The sequence below is a fragment of the Corvus hawaiiensis genome, chromosome Z (genome assembly GCF_020740725.1).
Source record: "Corvus hawaiiensis isolate bCorHaw1 chromosome Z, bCorHaw1.pri.cur, whole genome shotgun sequence".
Taxonomy (NCBI): Eukaryota; Metazoa; Chordata; class Aves; order Passeriformes; family Corvidae; genus Corvus; species Corvus hawaiiensis.
This window is the reverse complement of record NC_063255.1, coordinates 8,512,616-8,538,115: the sequence shown is the minus strand read 5'-3', so window position 1 is coordinate 8,538,115 and position 25,500 is coordinate 8,512,616.

Below are 25,500 nucleotides of genomic sequence, written 5' to 3'. Positions count from 1 at the left end.
CAGCTGATCTCTCAGAGACACTAACTAGCCACAGACTCCTGTTTGAGGAGAACTGAACCAGGACAGTGCTATTTTCTAAAGTTGTCACGGACATGTGTGAAAATTCCCTTAAATGGATAAACTGGGGGACAGGACTGTGTTAATTTTGCTGTGTGATATTTAACTGTCAGAGCAATGCTAGGACAGGTAATGCCATACTTACTTTACAGAAATAGAGCTTCTCTATCTTGCTGTTTTTCAAGAACTGTCAGGTATCAATGCATACATCACCTCTAGGAGCACAGTGTAAAGAGTCACCAAGGAAACATCTGAAGGCTTTTACACCTGATATCCCACTAGATTTCTTTGCTTAAGAGAAAAGCCTGATCTATCATTTATTTTCTAAATAAGTGTAACTGAATTATGCTTAGTATAATTGAATATTTCTTAAAGAAATTTCCAAGCTATCACGTAAGTATCACTTGCTAACAAAACAGTGTTAATCCTCTTAAAGTCTACTGTTCTGGACAAAGCAGTAGGAAAATATGAGAGGAATTTCCTACCGAAGATTCTTTTATACAAAATCCTGGCTTCTTGTTAACAGTATGCTACTTCTCTCCTGGCTTTTTTTGGACTCCATTTAGTTGACTAAAGGTAAACATCATCATTTCACTCTGGAATTATAGCAGTACGTATCCTGGTAAGTTTATGCACAAATGTTGAGATCCACCCATCCTGATATATCCAAATATCAATTTTCTAAGATGCCTAGTACTTTCCCTGTGAAAACATTATAAATACTACTAATTTATAGATAGGCAGAAACCAAGTACTTCTTTCTTTATCAGTCCTTAAACTGTCTGCACAATCCTGCCGCTTCTGAAAATTCATATTCATTTTCAGTCTATTTCTATGATCATTTGATCCAGCAACTAATATACAAATTTTCTGAGGTGTAGATAATTAACAAAAAATAGTTACTGCTTTTAAAATACAAAAACTTTTATTCTCTTAATGCCAATTATTGAAATTTTTAAGATATTGGAACACTTTTATAGTATGTTTGGCTGAGAAGTTTACATGTACTAGACTTTTTATTAGAGTTGTGAAAAGACCCATTTTATCTTGCTCATGTAACAAAATTAGTCAAGAAAATATGATGAAGAGATCTTTCAAAATAAAACACTTGCTTTTATTTCCATATCTTTTATCCTTTGCTTAAAATTACATGTATTTAAATATCATCTAGGAATTGTACTTTGCTGTGAGAAATTTAGCATTTTTACTTAAAAATGTAAAAACAAACAAAAAAAAACCCCAAACCAAACAAAACAATAAAAAAATTTAACCTGCATTAATTGCATTTCATCCAGCAAAAATGAATGCCAGTTTTAGTACAAAACCAGAGCTGATTATCACAAGGATATTTCTTTATTAACTTACCTGATCACAAAATCTGTTCCGTTCATTCAACTGTAATATCCCATTGTCAGCACTCTGCTTAAGGAGACTGGAACATATTTTAATTGTAGTTAGGTGCTTCCTCAATCAAGTATATGCACACATATAAGTCAGGAAGTAACATTCACACATGACCAGTAAGATGCAAGTTTTAAATCTGAAATGTGGAGGACAGTATCAATGCTAGTGCCTCTGAAGGTGGGAATATATTCTCTCAGCACATTTTGAAGACAGTCTGGGTTCACCAGGGACAAAAACGAAATGTTCCTCCCATGGATAATTGTAAACACACCTTGTAATGCACAGACATGTACATGCAAAGAGTTACAGTTACAATTCATTAGCATTCCATATATTATTCTGTTAGACAGTTCTCCTACACACAAGTATTCTCCAAAGAAACAATTGTAGACTTCTTATTACCCTAAAGTGACATAATATTAGACTATCCCAAGACATTGATCAAAAGACATGCATATCATTGCTCTTTCAAAGGAAGTCTATATGTATCAGCATCAAATTCAGTGGACTGGGAACTATTCAATGTCTAAATGATATTTAAAGTTTTGGTATTGTATTTCTATTCAGTGATACAACCCATGTGTCTTCCTTTCTGCAAGTCTCTAATAGTCTGTTGCTCAGCTGAACAAGTAAATGAAAAGTCTTGTGATAAAGTTTATTCTCTTTTTTTCCTACTGTTTTGAACATTTAAGAAGTATTGCTGTAAATTATTTTATTTTACTATGAAATAGTAAGAAAATGCTCATAATTGAGATATCTGCAGTTGGCTAGCATCCTGGCCTTCATTCTTACCAACTGCTTTTATCTGAAGGGCTGTATTTTGGGCACAGGTACACTGGCACAGGGCAAAAGTTAAGGAGGTGCTGTCCTCTCCATACCCGTTAGTATTAATTTCTATCATATGTCCCTTTATGACATGGTGGTGTAGAAGAACTTATTTTCCTTCTCTCTCTTCCTATTAAGTCAGGTGGGAAGATAGGAAGTAGATGACTGGTTAATAGTTATTTTTTCCTCTCTCTTGAATTTTTATGTTTAGACTATTTAGAATCATAAAACCACAGTACAGTTTTTATTGGAAGGGACCCATAAAGACCATCTTGTCCAAATCCCTTGCAAAGAGCAGGGACATCTTCAACTTGATCAGGTTACTCAGGGCCCTGTCCAACCTGACCTTGAACTTTTACAGGGATGGAACATCCATCATCTCTCTGGGCAACCTGTTCTAGTGTTTCACCACACTCATCATAAAAACTTTCTTCCTTTTATCTAGACTGAACCTACTATATTTTAGATTAGAAATATGATTTTAAACTTATTTAATTTTTAAATTTTCATAAATTTAACAAGTTTAAAAATATGAGGGACTGCAAGTACTTTAAGCTGAGTGTACATCTAATCCATATCTCTTTTCCCTTTTTGTCATATTTTCATGGGCCCAAGTGCACAGAAGGGAAGAAAGATATTAGGATGGTTTGACTTGTACAGACTGCTCTAGATGAAATCTACTTTTAAGCATACAATTAAAATAATTTATGTTTAATCCATAGAACTGTTCCTGAGGCTAGTTGAAGCCACTGAAATACACACAAGGGTATGTGCAGGAGGTAGGTCATACAAGTGGAACCAGTGAGGACATTTCTCTTCTGGAGTTCTTGGTCTTTTCACAGTAGGTGTCCAGTAAGTTGCTTGTCTGTCTCAGCAGTCCAAGGACATAAATTTTTTCTTTGCAGCCGTTCCTGGAGGCTAACACATTTCACCAGAGCAAGGGCATGAGGTTCAAGCACAGAAAGCTCTATCACAGACAGTGTGCCATGTTCAGAAAGGGAAAGAGCAGAAGAGGGTGGAACTGGTCATTTATCGAAATATCTCTTTGTCTTTTTAGATTTCTTATCCTCATGATGCTGAAGTCCCCTGTAACACAAAGCAGTCTGTGTTCGTGAATTATGCATAATGTTGTCTAATTATTTGTATAGACAGTCCATATTGCTGATCATTGCAGTATCTGGGTCTCCAGAATAATTTACTTCCATTAATCTTCAACTGACTATGTATAAAACAAGCCCTATCTCCTTTGACAAGTGCAGCTAAGTTTGCTCTTTTCCACTTATTCAATATCCAGGCTTCCTGACAAAGCAATACTTTGCTTTGAAATAAAAATGGTGAAGCAGGAAGAAAAGAATCTAGGCTTATACCAGTATGCTCACTGAGAGAGAATAGAAAATGATCACCTGCAACTTACTGTTTTCCATCTCAGTCTTAGACTGTTGACCACCTTCAAGTTGCTTTAATATATAGTAAACATTCAAAGACATACTTTCAGCAGAAGACCCCTGACTCTGGCAGCATTACAGTAGGTGTCAGCTATGAGTTATCCCAGCCCTCTCTGCAATACCTCAGAGATTACTTGGTATCCATGAGTCAGTGACCTGTTTCAAGTAGGAATCTGTATTCTCATCTCTAAAGAATTCTAGAATATTGCTTTTAAAGAATTCTACTGCTTATTAAGAAGGGTTTTTATGCAAATAGATAACCAACAACATTGTGTGCGCAGTTTTCCTGTCAAGATTACGGAAATACTATGTGACTACTACTTGTTGTCGTCCATTTGTTAACCTGCTTCACCGCATTTCACCAGATCTTAGTTTTAAGGGAGAAAAAATCCAAAAATTAAAGATGTCCATGCCCTTTGAAATATACAGGTATCCATCTCTGTATGTATGCAGAGTTCAAACTCATTCACATCCACTTTACCCAGGGTGCTTCGAGCAGTTTGCCACTCTATCTGTAGACAGCAAGTGCTTACAACATATACTGTTGTTCTGCAAAAATAAGGATTGGAGCAATTAGGAAAATTAGTGCTATAAACCTGATTCATTACTATTGTTTTGACTTGAATAATGGTAACTGGGCTCTGGATTCTTGTTATTGTGTAGGAAAAATTAGTCCCACTCATTCTAACCTACCTGTTAGACTGTCATACAAGGATAAAATTTTCAGATAAAAAACACAGAAGTGTGAACAAACTTTTGAGGAGGAATCTGGTAATTGAAAAGTATCTTTTTGATATAAAATAAATATGGGTCCCTATAAAACAATTTAAAAATATTTTGAAAATCTTCAGTCTCACTTTATAAACACATTTTAGGAGTACCTGTTTAAGTCATGAAGAAAAAATAAGTAATGCTATCTATTGCTGACTTCTTAGGAGCACTCACTATTGGGTAGCCATTGTCATTTTAAATGACAAAAATAGATTTATCTGTGCATGCACAAGGCATGACTTTTTCTTGCTACCTGCAGTATGTTTTTTAGGTAGACAAAAGTGTTTTATAGTAGTGGAAAAACAGAACAAAAATGGTTGTAGCATTTTTGTATGAAATAGATGATGGTAGTTATAGAATAGAGAAGTACTTGCTAATACAGATTTAATAAGTAAAAAAGATCTTTAATGAGAAGCATATATAAAAACATTGTTCAAATTTAGATAAAGTAGGGTAAAAGAAGCAATTATGGAACACTTAGTGAAATAAACAGATGATTTGGGCATTTGCAAGTCCTTCAAATTTGGTGAAAAATTTCATTTTTAAAATGGAAGTTGTCTGAAGCTTTATTATTGCAATTACCCAGTTTTGTGGTTTTGGCTATAAGATTTTCCACATCACTCAGATATCTCAAACCGAGTATTATGAGAAAACTTCAACCAGGCTAAACATTCCTAAATGTGTCAAACCTACTTTTTTTCATCCTTTGAACTTTTTAATATCCCAGAAAATTAGAAGGATGGATATATTTGCCATTTTAGGCAAAGTCATAATTTGCAAATAACTCAGGTCATAGCAGCTTGTAGGGGCAAAGAGTTTCAGACATTGTATTTCAACAGCTTCCATGCACTGTGAATCCTGGGTTAGAGCAGGACCTTTAAGGAGAAGAATGTCCGTTAGACAAGGGGTTCACCAATCCTAGTAACTTATTTCCAAACAATGAACATTCAGGAGAGAATTGTAACAAGTCAGGGACTTTGTCTACCAGTTGTGAAGCAAAATTACACATACCTGAGATGAGGGTCAGTGAAGCTTCTTTTTCTCAGTCCAGTGGGCCAGGACACTGTGGAAAAGATGTTATCATATAAGATTCAGTATCAGTATCTTTTCACTGTTCTATGTGTCCTTTTAGATCATTGTCCTGAAGACCACTAAAGACAATGAATTCTCCACTGAGAATGAAGTTGAGGTAGACAGTATATGAAAGGAGTTCAGAAAAGAAACTGGTTTTGCCTGAATGCTACTTTTCCAGAAAATTTGTTTGTTTACATCCCTGAAAGGAATGATCCTTGTTTAACACTGAAGTCAGGTAAGACAGGGTTGATAAAAAACATACCAGCTGTACTGGCACAAAGGCACACATTTCTTTATCTTGATCTTCAGTTCAGAGTTGGCATAAAAAAAAAGCATGGACATAAAAGGATGTTGGCCATTCCTAGTCAGAACAATTATTCGTTAAGATTAAAGTTTAAGAAAAACTCAATTCAAAAAAAAAAAGGAATGACTCTAAAGAAGCCAAATGTGGAGAAAATTGAGGTATTTCTTAGCATCAAGATGTGATCCCTTCCATTAGTTTAGACTGAAAATTGTATGCAGCATATACATCAAGCAGAAAACAATGTAAAGAAAATTAAAGTTTTGAAATACAAGGGATTTTTTCTTCTCTGCACTGAGCTAACACTATGAAAAAACAGCACAAAGATTCTGAACTTCAATGAGCCATGAGTTATTATGGGAAGAAACCACAAGTTTAATTTTCTGCCCTAACTTTTCGTCTGAATTTATGTGTATATTCAATAATTTCAAAGTGAACTTCAAACCGTAAAGGTTGAGTGAAGCCCAATCATGCATCTATAAAGGATATAAAATGAAAAAATTTTTGAGCGTTTGCATTTTTGATTTACAGGATTTCTACACTTTGAAGTTTTTTGAATTGAACTTCAATTAAAAGCGAATGGAAGTATATTTATTGTTATAGTTATAGTTATAGTTATAGTAGTTAGTTATAGTTATAGTTATAGTTGTTATAGTTATAAAAAATGTTTTTACAAATATATTAACGGCAAAAGGAAGGGGAAGACCAACGTTTGTTCTCTACTGGATACAGGAGGGAACTTACTAGCTACAGATGGGGAGAAGGTGAAAGTGTTTTAACACCTTCTTTGCCTCAGTCTTTAGTTGGAAGATGGCTCGTCCTCAGGACAACTGTCCTCATGGGTTGGTAGATGGTGTCAGGGAGCAGTGTGTTCCCCCTGTTATCCAGGAGGAAGCAGTCAGAGAACTGCTGAGCTGCTCGGATGTTCATAAATCTATGGGACCAGATGGGATCCATCCCATGAGGGAGCTGGCAGATGAGCTTGCGAAGCCACTCTCCATCATTTACCAACAGTCCTGGCTCACTGGTGAGGTTCCAGATGACTGGAAGCTGGCCAATGTGATGCCCATTCACAAGAAGGGTAGGAAGGAGGATCCTAGTAATTATAGGCCAGTCAGTCTGACCTCGATACCTGGCAAGGTAATAGAGCAGTTTGTATTGAGCACCATCATGCAGCACTTACAGGATGGTCGGTGGATCACACTCAGCCAGCATGGGTTTAGGAGGGGTAGGTCGTGTTTGACCAACCTGTTCTTTTATGAGCAGGTGACCTGCCTGGTGGATGCAGGGAAGGCTGTGGATGTTGTCTATTTGGACTTCAGCAAGGCCTTTGACACTGTCTCCCACAGCACACTCCTGGAAAAGATGGCAGTCCATGGCTTGGACAGGTGCACTCTGCTGGATTAAGACTTGGCTGGATGGCTGGGCCCTGAGACTGGTGGTGAACAGTGCTTCATCCAGCTGGCAGCCAGTCACTAGTGGTGTCCCTCAGGGGTCTGTTCTGTTCAATAGTTTTAGTGATGACATGGGTGAGGGTATTGAGTCCTTCATTAGTAAATTTGCAGATGACACTAAGCTGGGAGCTTGTGTCGATCTGATGGAAGGTAGGAGGGCTCTGCAGAGAGACATGGAATGGTTGGATAGATGGGCAGAGTCCAACAAGATGAAGTTTAATAAGTCCAAGTGCCGGGTACTGCATTTTGGCCACAACAATCCCCTGCAACGTTATAGGCTGGGGGCAGTGTGGCTGGACAGTGCCCAGGCAGAAAGGGACCGAGGGTGCTGGTCGACAGCAGACTGAACATAAGCCAGCAGTGTGCCCTGGTGGCCAAGAAGGCCAACAGCATCCTGGCCTGTATCAGGAATAGTGTAGCCAGCAGGACCAGGGATGTCATTCTTCTCCTGTACTCAGCACTGGTAAGGCCACATCTTGAGTACTGTGTCCAGTTCTGGGCCCCTCAGTTCAGGAAGGACATTGAGAAACTTGAGTGTGTCCAAAGGAGGGCAACAAGGCTGGTGAGGGGCTTGGTACACAAGCCATAAAAGGAACAATTGAGGGAGCTGGGGTTGTTTAGCCTGGAGAAAAGGAGACTTAGAGGTGACCTTATCACTCTCTACAGCTTCCTGCAGGGTGGTTGTAGTCAGGTGGGGGTTGGTCTCTTTTTCCAGGCAGCAACTGACAGAACGAGAGGACACAGTCTTAAGCTGCGCCAGGGGAAATATAGGTTGGATATTAGAAAAAAGTTTTTCACGGAAAGAGTGGTGAAGTACTGGAACTGTCTGCCCAGGGAGGTGCTGGAATCACCATCCCTGGATGTGTTTAAAAAAACATGTTGCACTCGGTGCCATGGTTTAATTGAGGTGTAGGGCATGGGTTGGACTTGATGATCTTAGAGGTCTCTTCCAACCTGGTGATTCTGTGATATTTCTATTTCTATTTCTATTTCTATTTCTATTTCTATTTCAACAGTAGTCTGAGGTCTTCCATTTCAGTATCCTCAAAAGCCTTTATAATATACTTTATTCTAGAAATCACTAATACATTAACTCTCAGGAAAGTAAAAGCAAGTAAAAGTTGCAGGGTAGTAATCACCTTAAAATGAGTAGATGTGTCAGATATTTCTAATCACTCTCAAAGTTTTGGCTTGGTCCCTAAATTATCTGCACAATAACCTGATATGTGTTGATTATATTCTTCTCCAAGACACTCTTCACTGTGGGACGTATCAGCAAAAGACTATATATGCCAGCATTTTATTTCCAAAATAATCTGAGAAGTTTCTTATCTCAAATAATGACAATGATTACAGATATTGAAGCATATTTAGAGTTATAGGCCACTATAATATGCTCATGTAATATTCTCATATTCTTGGAATATTCTCAAGACCCCCATTAAAGTCACAACAATGCTACTTACAGGACAGATCAAGATATAAATGCAACATACCAAACTACTTTTGTCAGCAGAATGGCTGCTTCAAATTAATGGAAATGTGTTTCCTACCTCAAAGTATTCTGGTTGTGCAAGCCTGCTCATTACAGATTGGTAAAATGACTTGACACATTCAAAATAAATAACTGTAAAAAGGCAGAAACAACATTGCAAGCAAAACTTTTGAATTCTATAAATAAAATATTGCTCTATGGTATTCCAGCTCTCCAAAAATATAATTCTACAAAGGAGAATGTGTTAATAGTTGTCTATGTTCCTAAAACTGTGGATTATCATAAGAATAGGACAGAGGAATAAGGGGACCATTTTAATACTGTAGATGTAGAAGCAGTTTTGGTACATCTTTTCTAACAAGTGCAAGGATTTACAACTCATAATTTTCAGTTCACTATCATCTCACAAAAAAAGAAAATTATTTTCTTGGCAAAATAATGTGCATGCTTTATATTTGCTATATAACTTATCAGGCATATGACCAATAAGCACTGTTCTTGATCGTAAAGTCTTTATATAATAAAATTATGGCGATATAAAATTGGAAAAATACTCCAGAAGTTCATTTAAATCACTCCTTAGTCAAATGGTAGATTCAGATATTCCTTTATCTCAGACCAATGTGATGCAGAATGTGCAAATTTGCAGCACTTCCTATAAAGAAGAGATGCCTGGGAGGCATCAGCAATACAAATAATGTCTTGTTTTACTCTTGTCCAAGCAAGAGAAGTTTTCAGGCATGCTGTATTTTGGCATGATTGGGGAAAAAAAAAAAAGCCCAAACCAAAAACATGTGGTTCAGCTTTGAGTCTGTTCCCTCCCTAATAAGTCTACAAGTGCAGATGTTGGTTAGCATTGGTGGCTAATAAAATGGTGGAAAATAAACCTGCAACATAAATAGATGTTTAATTTTGAAGTAAGTCTTTGGAAACATACTTCTCCAAAAATACCTGCTGTAAATGTCCTGGGCATCATTCATTTTTCAGTAGTTATATTCTTAAGAAACCTTGTTGTTTCTTCTGGAAAGTATCTATCTATTTATTTCAGCCAAGGAATTCTGCACATCCCACAAGGTTGGGTTTGAACTGCTTAAATCTTTTGGAGAGTGGATGCTTTTCTTCTGCTTTCACTGTTCATTAGGTTTGCTTTTTTCCTTTCCCCTGTTTTGAAGTACATCTACAAGCACCAATTTCCTTTTCTTATTATTAAGAAAGAAAGATGTACAAAGTAAAAATTAGTATGTCAGATGTAAAGACAATGGCTTACTATTTTACAGTTGCATTTTAAAGCAAAAAGAAGCCCATGTTATTTTTCTAGCTATAGTTTTAGAAGGAGAGCTGATAGGCAACAACCAACCCCAATCATCATAAAATCATCATAACCAAACCCAAATATAAACCTGTGGGTCATTCTCCTGGTGAGTATATTTATCTTGTCTTTATATTTCTTGAATATATAAAAAAGAAAATACTGGTAAAAAACCAGATCCATTACAATTCCACAGTTCAAGGCATAATCTTTTTATATTTCCAGATAACACTGAAACAAGCAAAATATATTTTTGGCTAGAGATGAGGGGTTTTGTTCAATAAATTCTTTACTGTAATTTTTAGCAGCTTAATTAAATATTTAAATTATCTTTTTAGTTCTATTTAGAACTTAAGCTTTTACCCGATCCAGTAAAAAGCTGTAGGTCAAAGGGGATAATTCTGAACTGGACTGTAACATTTTTCTTTTTTTTCAAATTAATCACAAGCACCTTAGGTGAACATAAATTGAAGGAATGACACCTTGAGATCCCTTCCAAACTTAATTATTCTAGCAAATGAAATACAATAGCTAAACTCCTAAGGGTTAAAGATTATCTCAAGAAAAATGAAAAAAAAAGAACTTTCATGCATTCCCTTTCAGGAATCAACAATGTCAGGGATCTCAAAATATCCGTCAGTATGTTCCAGGGTAACATTAGTGTTCAATAGCAAACCTAGCAAAGGGAAGAAAGGACTGGATCATGACCAGGAGATTTTTATGCCAACTTAAAGAGAATAGAGAGGTATAGAAGTTGCTTGGAAGACAATTTTGTTATAATATGATTCATTCAGAACTTAATAGGGTGAAGTTATACAAAGTGTATTTCCTGGGGGAGAAAAAAAAGGAGAAAATAAAATTTGATAGATGTACTAAACTGTAACAGTAGCCAGGAAACTGCTTTTCTATCTCTCCCCTACTAAGCAGACTGTATTGGCAGTGAAGAAATCACAGCCCAAGCATCATTGCTGAAAATTCAGAGGACTTTGTATATGTTGACTCTTGAGTGCAATCACGACACGTATAGGAAAGTAGTTTGGTATGAGAGCAGGCACACTAACAAGTTTAAGTGCTTTTTTGTGTTTTTCTGCTAGAAAGTAACTCTTTTGAATTCTGAAAGAAATTTGCTTTTATTTTTTTAATGAGAACAACATTTTGAACCAGTATTTGCTGTTCACAGAGAGAGCCCATGAAGGACACTTCACTATGAAGGATTCATAGTAAAAGCAGTATTATCTGGGTTTAAATTAGGAAGCCATTATTTTACAGAAGTCAAAATACTCATGGGATTTTGTTACCTAGTATCTTTTCAAAATCTTCCTTTCCTATTTTCACACTTTAGTAGAACTACGTTAGTGGCATTTTGGATTTTTCTTAAGTACTTTTTTTATTTCTATCCATAGTTAAGCACAGCAAGCATGATTACTTTTATTCATATCTAATTGAACTCATGATTCCATAATATTCATTCTGTGGAATTTTGGTCAAAACAACGCTGCAGATTAATTCTTAATGAAATGCAACAGTCATTTTTAAATTGCTACATTATACAAAAGTATATTAGTAAAGCACAAAAGCTTTCTACAATTGAAAACATGCGTCTTTAGCCTTTTTGCCTTAAAAAACCTGGCAAAGCAGAAATATTTGATATGAAAAGGTTTAACATGCACAGGTAAACACTCACATTCATAACTGTGTGTACATGAAAGAATTCTGTGTAGGTGAAAAAAGTTGAAATTACTTGTCAAAGTGTTGCTTAGTGGTTCTAAGTTAAATGTTGACATTTACCATACTAAATCTCACAGTATATTACATTAACAGCTGTCCTACTTCAACTAGGATAGAGTTAATTTTCATCCTGGTAGCTGGTACATTGCTGTGCTTTGCATTCAGTGTGAGAATCATGCTGCTGACTCAGAGATGTTTTGGATGTTGTTCAGCAGTGCTCACCCTAAATCCAGGACATTTCAGTCTCCCATGCTCTGCAGTGATCAGGTGCCCAAGAGGCTGGGAGAGCATGGCCAGAGCTGACCTTCCCTGGCCAAAGGGATATTCCATACACAGACCAACACGGCCAGGGTATGAACTGGGGGGAGCTGGCTGGGAAGGGGCAGTCACTGCTGGGGGACGGGCTGGGCATCGGTCAGCAGGTGCTGAGCAGCTGTGTGCTGAGCAGCACTGTGCATCACTGCCTTTCTGGGGTTTTATCCCTCTGTCTCTTTCATCACCATACGCATCATCATTATTGTTATTATAATTATTATAATAATTATTATTATTCTACTTAATTTCATTTATAAAACTATTGTTATCTCAACCCAAGAGTTTCAGACTTTTTTTCTAATTTCCTTGCCCATCCCACCAGGAGGAGGGTAGTGGTGAGTGAATGGCTTCATGATATCCAGTTGCTAATGGAGGGTAAATCAGGGCTCAGCAGTCTCAACTAATAATAACAACTAATAAGGTCTTATCAAAATGCAGCATTAATAAACTGTGAGAAGTTTACTAAGACAGTGATTCTTTTTCAGGGCTCAAAAGAACTTTCCAGTTGACAATCCCAGCTTTTTCTCACGTGCTTTTTGAGTTGTGAGGCTTCTAGAATTTAAAATGTATTAAATTTGAAAGATTTTTTTTCTTATTAAAGTTCCTGTCCCATAAGTAATTCTGATCATTAAACATTCCTTTTCAAACTATTTGGAACTATCAGTTCACATTAACTTTCATAGGAAAAGAACTTTGTCAATTTAAAGTTGAAAGTGACTTTCAATCACTGTGCTGAATGATTTTATTGCAATCTCAATACATGTGTATCCTTCCCTTTCTGAAGATATGTTTAAATTAGGATCTGGTCCAGGTTCCTTACATTTATTAAAACACAGATTCATTCTGAACCAGTTGGAGAATTCCAATTCTGAGTTCCAAGATGGAGGGTGGTTGTAGAACTCCTATGAGGAGCCCTAGTTCTAACAGGAGGAGACTTGGTGCATCTTGCTAAAATTTTGGTCACAGAAGAGAATTGGAGGATAAATTAAAATTGCCTAAAAGTGCAACTTTTTTTTTTTTTTCATTTTTAAAAGGAATTGGGATATTTTATTTCAATTTTTAAGAGTATTGTAAAATTTCAACAAATGAAATGGTTGTTTAATCTTTTGCCTATTCTGCATTGGCTAATCAGAGAAAATATTTTCCACTAATAGCCACAGTATTTATTCTACTATATACCTGATATAGAGCCAAAAAAAGGATCTTGTTTCTAACAATATTTGGATAGCTATCAGTTTCCTACAATCTTACTGGTATCTAGGTTATATCCTGGCAAAATCTCTATCAAGAGTCTGCAGCAGGACATGATAAAAGACACAAAACCTGGTTACTTTCCTGAGAACTGTATGAGATCTGCTGAAATGAAAATGTGATCATCTGTGTTTTGGGAGGGAGGAGATGGGAGGGACTGATGTGAAATTATATTTTCATGAAAAATTATTTTTACCCCAAAACTGAAATACTTACTGAAATAAAGTTTAGAAAACTCTTCTATCAAAAACAAGGTGAATAGACACATATATATATATATATATACTTTCAACTTTTGAAAAAGCAGATTTCTGAGTTCTCACATTTGGTTTGTTCTCCTTCCTGTGCAGTATTATTGTTGTGACATCTGAATACCATATGAACCATTGAGCAACATTTCATTTTCATGCAGAGTTGTAATATCACTCCTAAAAGACCTATAAAGTAAAGAAACATTAAGAAATTTCACAAGCAGTTTCTAATATCTCACAAAAAATAAAAGGTCTACATTGATTGTCATGATATATGTGTCAGAAAAGCACCCTACTAAATGGTGCCCACTGACTATAACTGAAATATTATTCAGTCTCTCATTTGAAGACACAGTGATGGATAAATAATATTTTCTACCCCCATATACACACAAAGAAATAATAAAGATTCATAAGATTATATGTCAGTTCTAGGAAACGACATTGTAAAAAAGCATGTGATAGGAGCCCACCTATTCCAGGTCCTATTCTGACTTAATAAAATGCTCTTGCCGGTATTATCTTTGTTGCCCCCAGAGTACTGCCTGGGAGCTGCAGAACAGTGGTAGAGGAACTGCAGAACAGTGATAGACCGCCAGAAAACCTTTTGCCGGTTGTGTTCTTCCAGGCTTTTCCAAAAGTGGAATTAGGTTTGCATTGGTGTTACAGGGAACAACGCTAGAAAACAAGCAGGTGTCAGAGAGATGGCACTCCGACATTGCAGTGGTTTTTCAAATTTTGTAAACTGAATATTATGCAAAATGGAAAGTCAGATTTAATCTTAATTTCCAGCTAAGATTGAGGGTGAAGAGCAGAATTTTTGGATAAATAAAGCCTAATGAGACTCCTGACCTCAAATTTACTGGAATAAAAAGTATTTTTCATTATCAATCTTTGGATCCACTTTTCAAATATTTTATCAAAAATGAAACAAAGCAAATTTGAGTTGCTGTCAATTCAAATGCATATTCTAATCACTAGAATTAACTGTCTTTTAAAGAAATCTCGGTTCGCATACAAAAGTTGTTAAAAATGTGGTGATAATTTGCTTAAAATAACTGCAAGTTAATAATCAATAATTATTTTTATTGTGCTGTACTTATTAATATTATTAGAGGGAACTTTAAAGATATATCATCAAGCAGACTGGAATGAACCAAACCACCTAAGGTAAGAGTCTCCAATATTCTTCTAGTAGCAGGCTACAGATGACTTGGGAGTAAGCAATGGAAAGTGGGGAAACAAAGCAGAAACATGTGTTTATGTCATCCGTCGTCTCAGCAGCCTGGGACCTTCAAAAAGTTCCTGGTAGACATTAAGTTTGCATCTCCCTGAGAAAAATACTGAAAAAGTTAACATGTGCTCTCTCACTATTAATTCAGTCTGCTGGACAGGAAAAGGATAGACTTGGATTTTATTCATATAAAGCACCTTATATCTAGGAAAATATAATTTTCTCAGCAGAATGTAAAACATTCTGGTTTTCAGATAGTGGCTTCAAAGGCTGAATAACGCAAAAATACACAGTCATATACAATTTGACACAAGAGTACAATAGCCAGAATAAATCCTATGTAATTTTGACTTCACATCTTACGTTTCTTGCAAACAAGGTAAATTTCGTACTGATAAGAATGCAGTAAAACTCTATACCTTGTATTTTAAACCATACGTCTACAACTGCACCAAGTGCTTGGCAAGCCAGTGAGCACAGCCTGTGCTTTTCTGTCTTAAGCTGAGTGACAGGCAAATGTCTCCAGCCATTCAGGCACTCTTTAATGTACAGCTAAAGCCACCACAGCGCAACCTAGAAACAACGCAATGCAAAAATTAGACCTCTGAAAGCCTGTGTAACCCAATGAGCACATCTACCAGGAGCTGTTAGTCAAATAAACATCAGTTCATTAGTTTCTTATTGCTGGTCCTAAATGCATGAAACTCTCTGAGGAAAAACAAGGCACGATAGTCACAATCTGTTTGGGTCTGCTGAATCCAATCAGAAAGACTTGAGAGTACATGTTGGTGCTGTGAGACTGAGGAATGCAAGGGGAGACATAGGGGCTGAGGAACCCTCCGCAGTCTGTTTTGAACCTGCTAATGTGCTCTGCTCCCTTAATGGCATCTTATAAAACACCTGGTCTCAAACACTCAAATATTGATTCAGTATATGGAAATCTGCTATTACACTACTGCTGTTTCTAGGAACAGCTTATATAAACAGAGTTGACATGATTGTGCCATATGGTTTTATTTCTGGAGTGCTTTGACTACATTTCTTAGGGGGAGGGAGTAATTGATTGGAGTGATTTATAGGTCCCCCTCACTTCCTTCAAGGTGGATGATGACTAAGCTGTATAAGCTACGAATTTTGGTGTCCAGGTTCATAAGGGTTGTCAGTTAATAGTTAACCTAATGACAAATCTCTGCTGTGCATTCACGTGTGACTCCAGTGAGTGGGTGATAAGGGCTAAATCCTCCATAGAGTACAAATGTGCAGGCTGAAAAGGAAGTACGTTTTACAGGCTCTGTGTACTTTTACCATGCCACATTTACCACACATTAGTGAAGGCAAATACAGGGAAATTAGAGATTTTGAAGGGACAAATAAGTTGTGGTCCTCTCACAAACAGCAGTAACAACTTCAGTATTGTATCTGGGTAAAGAGTGAAGCTGCAGGCTCTAGATTAGGTGCAAAATTCTGAGGAATTTGGTCAGTTTTGAAGATGCTGTTTGTCCTGACATTCCTTCCTCATCAGCCTGACTTTCAGGCTCTGCTATATCAGATTGTCTCAAAAAACTGCCATCTTCCTGACACAACTCTTTTATCATTTGGTGGATTCAGTTATATCAAGGATCTGCAGAGTCATGGGAATATGAACATCCTATGTGACACGAACTGGGTTGCAAGCAATCAAGAAGGAAGTGAAAAAGATGTAGCAGCTGCTTGACTGTCTTCTTCCTTTGTTCTGAACCCTGAAAAACTGTTTTGTTCAACTGAGTTTGAACTATTCCCTATTCTCTTCACAGGCCTGTTTGCTCACATAGCTTTCTGGGAGCACTTCATCTCCCTATTTCCTCTAAGGAGTTACAAAATAGACAAGAAGGCTAATCATCTGGCAGAATTACAGAGACGCAGCTGTGCAACTGTCTCCTTGCACATATTGCAAATAAACCATCTCTTAAATATTTGTACCGCTTCTGTATTTTGGATTGGTTGCATTGTATCTCTGCTAGGAACATACTAGATGGTTTCAATTGCTCATCATTTGATGTTATTAATTGTACACCTGGTACTTATCTATTGTCCTCCTACCTTTGCAGTTTGTCAGACGTGGGGAGGGATAAGCAGGAACACTGTGTGGAGTTGCTTTGTCACACTGGCAAGGTTAAACCCTTGACTGGCCTGTCCCTTTTAACTCTCATATGTAAGTTGTAAAAAACCCCAGAATGCCATATTGCAAATATGTAAATCACCACATCAGATTGGACTAAGAGTCCATCTCATCAGAAGCCCCTTAGTATAGAAATATCAAATGTTTTGACGGAAACAATCCTGCAATAAACAATTTTCCATGTTTAAACAGAACATTTCAGTCAGCTCAGTGGCATTTATATATTATCAGGGTATATCAAGTTCTGCTGACTCATTTTGCTTAGTGAAGGCTATTTCCTTGTCTTACCTCGGAATGACAGATTTATTTAATTGATTCAGTGCACTTAAATTTATAGAAAAGATTGAAAAGCACATGTTACATGCTTTGCCACTGTTCACCATTTTACAACTTTTGCCTTTCTATCTTTTTCCCAATGAGAAGATCTCTCCTTTTGGTTTATTTCAGGTTTGCGGGTTTTTTTGGTGGAATATTTTTCTAGTTTATTAGTCCTACTTTGGGATTCTGCCAACTAGTAATATATACTTTTCAGCCAAAAGTGGTAAAGGCTGAATCCAGTATTAAATATTAAATGACACTTGTCTTGTACAGGGTACTATGGATTTTAAAGTGTCCTATATCCTTCCCTGTGCTTCCCTTTAGTTATAAAATTTTTAAACTGATATTAATATATTCTAATATTTTTAAGTTCGCACTATATACGGAGTGGATTTAAAATGCAAAGAAAACTATTTATTTTCACACTTCTTGTGTTTTAATATCTTGACTATAAACTCTAATTAAGGCCTTGTTTTCTCTTTCCCACTGCCTAGCCACACAGCTGGAAAAACAACAGGGTTTTCCTCTACCCTACATCTAAAAACAGTTTACAGATGTAGAGAGTCTGCTGACTTGCCCTGTGTGGAGGTAAAAAAAGAACAGTACTTCCCCATTAGGAATGCCCTCCTCTCTTAAGGCTAAGGGGTTAGAAATACCAGTCTCTGACATTTCTTCCACAAAACTGTATCTCATGGGCCAATCCTTCATATACATTCCTACCGCTTTTCTTTTGCTCCACCTTTCCGTGGCTAACCAGCTGTATCTGGTGGGCTTTCTGTACTGAGAAGGAAGTGGAGAAACCAAGCAGGGAAGCTGAGAAATCTCAGTTGCAGCCCGTCTGAGGGGAGTCTGATATAGGATGATGCACTCTGCTAAGGGTGATAATCATTTGAGGTGTGAGGAGAGGGACAGAGCAGACTGTGATGCTGCAGGGTCAGGACAGCTGTTTTATGTGTGTGGCAGCGGAACAAGCCTGTTCAAGCTCAGGCTGTTTTGTTCTTCAGCTACACCTGGTGCCAAGCACACTTAGCTCAGCCACTTTGTGGAACCACAATATCAGCAAATTAGTATCTCTCTAACAAAGCTTGCCAACAGGAAATGCAAGGAAAACAGCATTTACCCTGCACAGAGGTTCCCACCCTGCTCTTGCTAATCCCCAGGCCACTACTGAGGAGCTTTCTACAGCAAAGAGAGAAAGCAAAGCAGACATATTAACCTTAAAGTTTTGTGGTATATAAGGACCAGTATGGACAGTGAAATAATAAGAGAAGTATTAGCAGAGCATGAAGGGAAGCACAGAGATGACTTGAAGTGCAGTAAAATCAGGTGGCCAGAGGCAGACTGGGTGGAGAAAGACATCCTCCTGGGAGACTAGGCTCCTGCTGGGATCCTGCTTATTCTCAAATACCCATTTAGCAGGGTCCAGAGGTCACCCCCACCCTAACCATCCCTACCAGGCACCCACCTTACCCCTGTCCCATGACAGGCCAGCCATGCTATATGAGTTCAGTGGGGTTCAACGAATCAACACATCCAAAATGGCACCTGGGCTTTAGCATTTGGACTAAGCACCATCTCCTTAGCTATCTTTCACAAAGATAAAATAATTTGAATTTCCATGAAGGTGTAAATTTTACCAGATGACATCTCAAAGCTGTATCCAAAATTTAAAATGTTTGTAGAAAGCCTGATGATTTCCTTTTCAGATATAGCCTAATGGAGTCACAACAAGATCTGCCTCAGCCAATTCTCTCCCTTCCTTATCTCTCAGTGTTTCTATTTGAGTTGATAACACTCAACCTTTGAACTTTTGGTCTCTTTTTCCCCGGAATGCCCTGCATCTGTATTTTTCTAATGTTTTCACCATTCCGCAGGTATTTCTCCTGCTTCTCTCTTAGACCTTTGGTTTCTGCAAAGTACTGTGGCTCAGACCGTGACTCTCTGTGTGGCCAAGAAGCCCACAGAAATCTCAGAAATGAGATTTCACAGGACGGGGAAATAAACAGAGTTAAGTATGTCTAGATGTGCATATAAGGGAGAAGCATGAAAATACCTCATTCAAGACTCCTGATCATCTAGATATTCAAATATGAGGATCTTAAGCACCTTAATTAGCATAATTGCAAGCAAAATAAATTACACCTGAAACATTTAATACAATAAAAAGAATGTTACATTGGACTATGAAAACCAGATGAGCCTAATCAAACCCTAACATCTTATCTTGGGATGTTTTAGAAATCCTTCGTCCTCTGTGCTTGATGTGGTTTTAGTTTAAATAGAAAAACAGATGGAGGCCACTGTTTTGTATTCTGTTTAAATGTGACCCAGGGGTATTTCAATCTCTCTAGACAAATTGATCTCAAAAGAACCTAAGTGTTTAGTCAATATCTAATGGTGATTATTCATGGGCTTTCTGGTACCAGCAATTCTCAATATAAAATTTCCCATCATACAGGCTTGAATGTGAGTTCCAAACAATGCTTATTGCTATTTAGAGGTTTAGGATTGATAATACTCAACACAGGATTGATGATTTTAATCAGTATAATTCTTTTCATGAGGGCTTTGAGAAAAGCTTCCTTTGGCTGTGGAGTATTCCATCTTACTCTTCCAGAGTATTTCACCCAAAATGAACATAAATTTACCTTATTAGAAATAAACCAGTAGCTGATTTTCTTACGTAAGAGACCCAATATAGTGATAAACTTTTACATAAAATAGTATAACTGACAAAACCCTTTTCTTGCATCAGTTGAAAGAACACTCTCAAATGGCTGTGTGTTGTACAGAAGAAAAAGAAAAACATTTGAATTGCTAGCAGACAACCTCCAGTACTTCTCCATTAATACCATTAATGTTCACATCATTTTGCTGGTACAGCTTTCAGCTTGTAACTGCAAGGCAAGAATCCGAGTTCTGTGAGATATATTGAAATAGGATACATATCTGGTGAGGGAAATCTGCCTGACTTGGGAATTTATTATTTGCCGAGGTCCAAGTCTACAAGTTTACATAGGTTTAGATAACTTCTACAATATACAAGTGAAATACTATATTCACGCTCAAACTTTAAAGCGGCTGAGGGGATGACAGAGAACAGAGAACAGGTGTAGGCCTACTTTACTACAGGGGTAGGCCCAAACTGCCTAACATATTAATCTGGATACTGTGTGCATCTTTTGAAATTGGAAGGTTTGGCTTCTGTAGTGGGAAAAAGTTTGTAAAATATCACTTTTTTAATCTTTAAAAAGATGCCTTAGCTTCAGAACCACATTGTGTGTTTGGCAAGGAAAGAACAAGCGACAGCAAAGCAAGCCTCAAATCACAGCAAGCTGCTCTCCAGTCTGCTCTGTGGTGATCAGCCACAGGAGATCCCAGGAAGGACATCTACACAGCAAAAATGCTTTGTGTCAGAGCTCCGTCCTCCAGATCAATGCTCTGTTAACAATGATTATGTTTCTGTGTACTTTTTTATGCTGTAAATAACATCATTCCCCTCTATAATGATGGAGCATAAGGCCAGCAGTGGAAAGCTCACCTAGCGTTAGATCAGAGACCTAGAAACTTTCTAATCACAGGTGAGAGTCTGCATCCCTGTGCGCCAGTTCTTTGGTCTAAAAATAGGATAGTTGAACAGACTTGTTTGTGAAGCATGATGGAGACACCAAGAGCTTACTGACAAGGCTTCTGAGAACCTCATCTGTCAACATGAACATTATAACAAAATATCATATACCAGGAGAAGAAGGAAAACTTTAAAATAATCAAGGTTTCAAATCTTGTGTTTCTCACATAGTTACTGATATATTTATTTAATATCCTCATGGTTTTACTTTAAAAACTAATTAAAAATACATCTATCTGGAAAATAACAGCTAAATTTCATTTGAATATGGAAAACTAAACCCATTAATTTTCTGGGTTTTGTCTCCAAAATGCTTTCCCTCTTTGCAGGTTATATTTAACACAGAAATACTGTAATATTAGTATAGCAATATATAATTTATTAAATTGTATATCAGATTGTAATCCTTCCAATAAGTTCTGTTTCTCATCTAGATTTTTTGATCACTGTTAGCTCCCAAAATGCTCTAGGAAAGAAGAGACTTTACAAACACCATAAAAGGAATATTCTCACAGCAACTGATAAAAAGGACTAGAAGTGTAATTTAAAACATGTAATACAGTAAATCAGAGTTAGACAGTGGTGTAATAAAATAATGCTTGAAAAAGGGGAAATGAAAGATAAATATGAACAAAAACTTTGCCAGTGGAGTGTTTTATGTTGCTAGAATAAATGTCTCAGGGAAAGTAAGGAAACATACCCTGTGTGGTTTTGCACCATGAATGCACAAACTCTTCATGATATCATTGCATGGAGTGATTAGAGATATCTTTAAAAGGTGCTTTCAATATCCTGCCTGCTCTGCCTGTTTGTCACAGATTATATATTTCTCAAAGATTGTATTAAAAATTATGCAAATTTCTTAAAGTCAAATTTTTCACCCATGGGTAACCTCATTTTCCAACTTCACATTAAATGGTTGAATATACACACAAATGCAGATCTAGCCATATATATAAAATGTGTGATATTTGTAATCACTGTGAGTATATTTGGTTATATTGGTTAATTCAGGAAAAATATTTTAAATTGGGTAATTGCATCACAGTGAACACCATAGCAATAAGATGTAAAATATTCCTCACCATTAAAAATATTGCCCTTAGTAAGCTGTCCTTAATGTCATGTTGTTCAAGTAATTAAAATAGAAGTCATACTTAATTTTTTACAACCTTTACTGTGTTTCTATTAGTATTTTTAGAAGTTTTTACCTTCCTATGCTACTCAGAAACTAAGAAAGAGAATTCATTTATCATCTGCTAGTTTATTGGTGTACTGGTTTGAATTTTTTACTATTTCTTTCCCACTGCTATAAATTTGAATGTAGAACCTTGCTATAATCTGGAAACAAAATCCATATGCAAAAAAAAATGTGTAGAGGATGACTTGTGACAGAAAAAAAATCACTCTAAATCCATCCATTTTTGCCAGTTTTCCCTAAAGACATGAAAAGTTCAAGGGCAATGAATGAATCACTAAATACAAAGCCATATAGGCCATATATTAATCAGTATATCTCATCTAAAAATTGTTGCTCTGTGTTTCAGATGCTTTCAAATTGAGCAGCATTTTGCTGTTCCACGAGAGTGAATGAGTAAAATTTTTTGCTTCTGTTAGCAAAGACTGCAGTATTTTCTGCATATAAAAGTAAGAATTGTACTTTAAATATAAATTATATTCCAGCATTTATGCTACATTATGACCCAAGAGATGTGCATTCCTTGGATGTGACATTTCCTGGGAGTCACAGAAGGCTCATGTGTGCGTAAAGCTGTCGTAGAGGTTTCCATATCACTTCCAGGAGAAGCAGGGCACTGGTGAAGTGTCGCTGGAACCTGGCGCAGTCCTCAGCTGTTCCCTGGGGACACTCTCCTCCTCAGACTTGTGCTGGAGTACTCAGTGGCATACCAACAGCTGAAGATAACAGGATCACAAAGAAGGCTTCAAATCAATCTTGAAGGTACACACAGAATACAGCAGAGAATCCACACCAAAACCTGTGTGCTCATCGTGTAACTGCAGATGCATCTGGCAACAAGTGGAGAACAGAAAGTCTGTCACAGACTTAAAATCATGTGATTGTGCCTATGAAGAAGCTCTAGTTTTGATTAGAGATCTTGTGTTTCTCTCAGTGTGCAGGGTCAAGTCTTACACTATAAATACTTCATCATGGGTACCCAGTCTTCATCTGTTTGGAAACCTGAGTTCAGAAGCAGTGACTGAGAGGGTCAAATTTATACTTGATGTAACTCCCTGGCAGAAAACCAAGGATAAATTTGGCCCATGTGTACAAATAGAAGTAACTAAAAATGTACAAGTGTTACAGAGCGAGATAAAGCAGCAAGTCAAGGGAGAACAGAGGGCATCAGCTTGAGAGGTAATCAATATGTGTGGGAGGCTGGAAAAGATAAGCAACACCAATGTCAACAGAAAGTCAGAAGCAGGGGGAAGAAAGCTATCACTGTGTTGTATAATAAAAACTTTCTCTCTGCAACCATCAGAGAAGTTTGCCTTTCATTATTTAATTGCTTGGGGTTATATTAAGCACTTGACTACACTAACATGCAAAAGCACAAGTGATGAGACCTCTTCTTAGGCTTTAATATGAAGTTTAAATATCCCATTTTAATGGAAAAAACTTGGGTTTCAGCTGTGATTACACCCCACCACCCATGGCCTAAAAAGCAGGCATTGTTTGTTAGATTGTGTGTACAGTAAGGGCAAGGCAGCTGGAGGGATAATGTGTTGCCCCCAAAAGGAATGGGCAAATAGAAAATCAAGGCTGTAACCGTCCCGTTCCAATGTCAGTAATTTCTAATAGATGAAAGATGCTTTTTCGTTAATGAATAAATATCTAGACAGATCCCAACCATGGTACACATAAGACCTTGCAAGTCCAGAAGTGCAAACAGATAAAATGTTCACTTGTCAGGGGAAGACTTGGCCTGAATATCGCATGTTTATTTCAAGTAAATGGGGTTCCATTTATTTTCTCAGGTTGAGAGTGTGGTGTAGAGTATAATTTTGGAAGTGGAAAGGCCAGCTTACTAGGAAGGAATCATTATATAAAATGAATATCTGGATTCATCATTGCCCAATATTCTGTGCAGACATTTATTCACACGAAATTAGGAAAATGCAATATAAACACGGTATTGACTATGAGAGTTTACATTCCCTAACTCCGAGGCTTCTATGCCTCCTTATAATGTATTTTAGAACATATGAAAAAATGGTCTTTGTTATTTTACGTGACAGAAAGGTGCAGATCCTTTCAGATCTTGACTGTTCTACCAGGTGCTTTGAATACATGTACTCACTAAACCAATGTTTGGTAATCCTCCAAACAATAACTGAATTTTCTGATAGTTTAAATGTGTGATCTACATGGCTGGTCCTTTTAGATACATTCTCTCTTTTTAAAATGTCTGACCAGTGTGTTTTCCCATGTACAAACAAAAATATTTTAGATGTTGTTGGTGTTTTTTTACCAGTGTACTAGCAAAAAACTACAGTGTGTATACCGAAACAGGTAAATCCGCATTTTAGCTCACTTTAGAGATGCTTGATTAGTAATAGCTGTTAGTGTTATGATAGCATATGTGCATCCTCCTTTTTGAAATGCATTGTCTAAACAATAGTATGGTTTTATGTACCCACATGCAATCCAAACTCCGTGTCTTTGACTTCCCCAGTTAGGGGCCCAATTCAAATGCATTAAAGTCTCTGTTTCCTTGTTTACTCAGGTCTTTTTTCAGCAGGTTGTGGTGCACAAACATTCATTCCAGTAGCCAACCTGCATACATTTGAAGTGAGATATGGCAAGTTTTCTCAACTCCCTCACTTCACTCTTGCAGTCCAGCATCTCTGCTACACTTATCAGCAGTGAGCTGTTGTTTTATGTGTAGCTTCTTAACTTCATCTCAGAATAATTGGAAAGTTTATGGAAAGCATATGTAAAGGAGAAAAAATAAAGAGAGATGAGACCCTAAAATGTTGTTTGCCAAAATCCTTACAAGAATTTGGTTTCTCTTAAGATTTAGATACCACTTATTTCAGTGCCTCTACTATGAAATTCCCCAGCCTCTCTTCTCTCTCCTTGGTGTCACTTGGGAATATATATGAACACATCACCTCCAAAAGAACATGCTACACCCTGATTGTTTCCTACCGATGCACTTCTAAACACTGCACAGTACCTGTTTTGTCTTGTATACTGTTCATTTCATCCTGAAACGGATTGATTATAGGGTGTTGCACAAAGAGCAAAAAGGATAAATGGATCTTGAATTTGCCAGTCTTTTGGGTATCCATCAGTTTGACTGGCTTCAGAATTAGACACTGAAGGTTCATTTCAGTCTGATTTACAGTCAAGAGTTTGTGGTGCCTCACAGTGTATTTTAATTATTTGTCATTATCTTAATTTTTGACATGAAAAGGGTTCTTTAGTCCCACATGCTATTCTGAGATGTGAAAATTTGT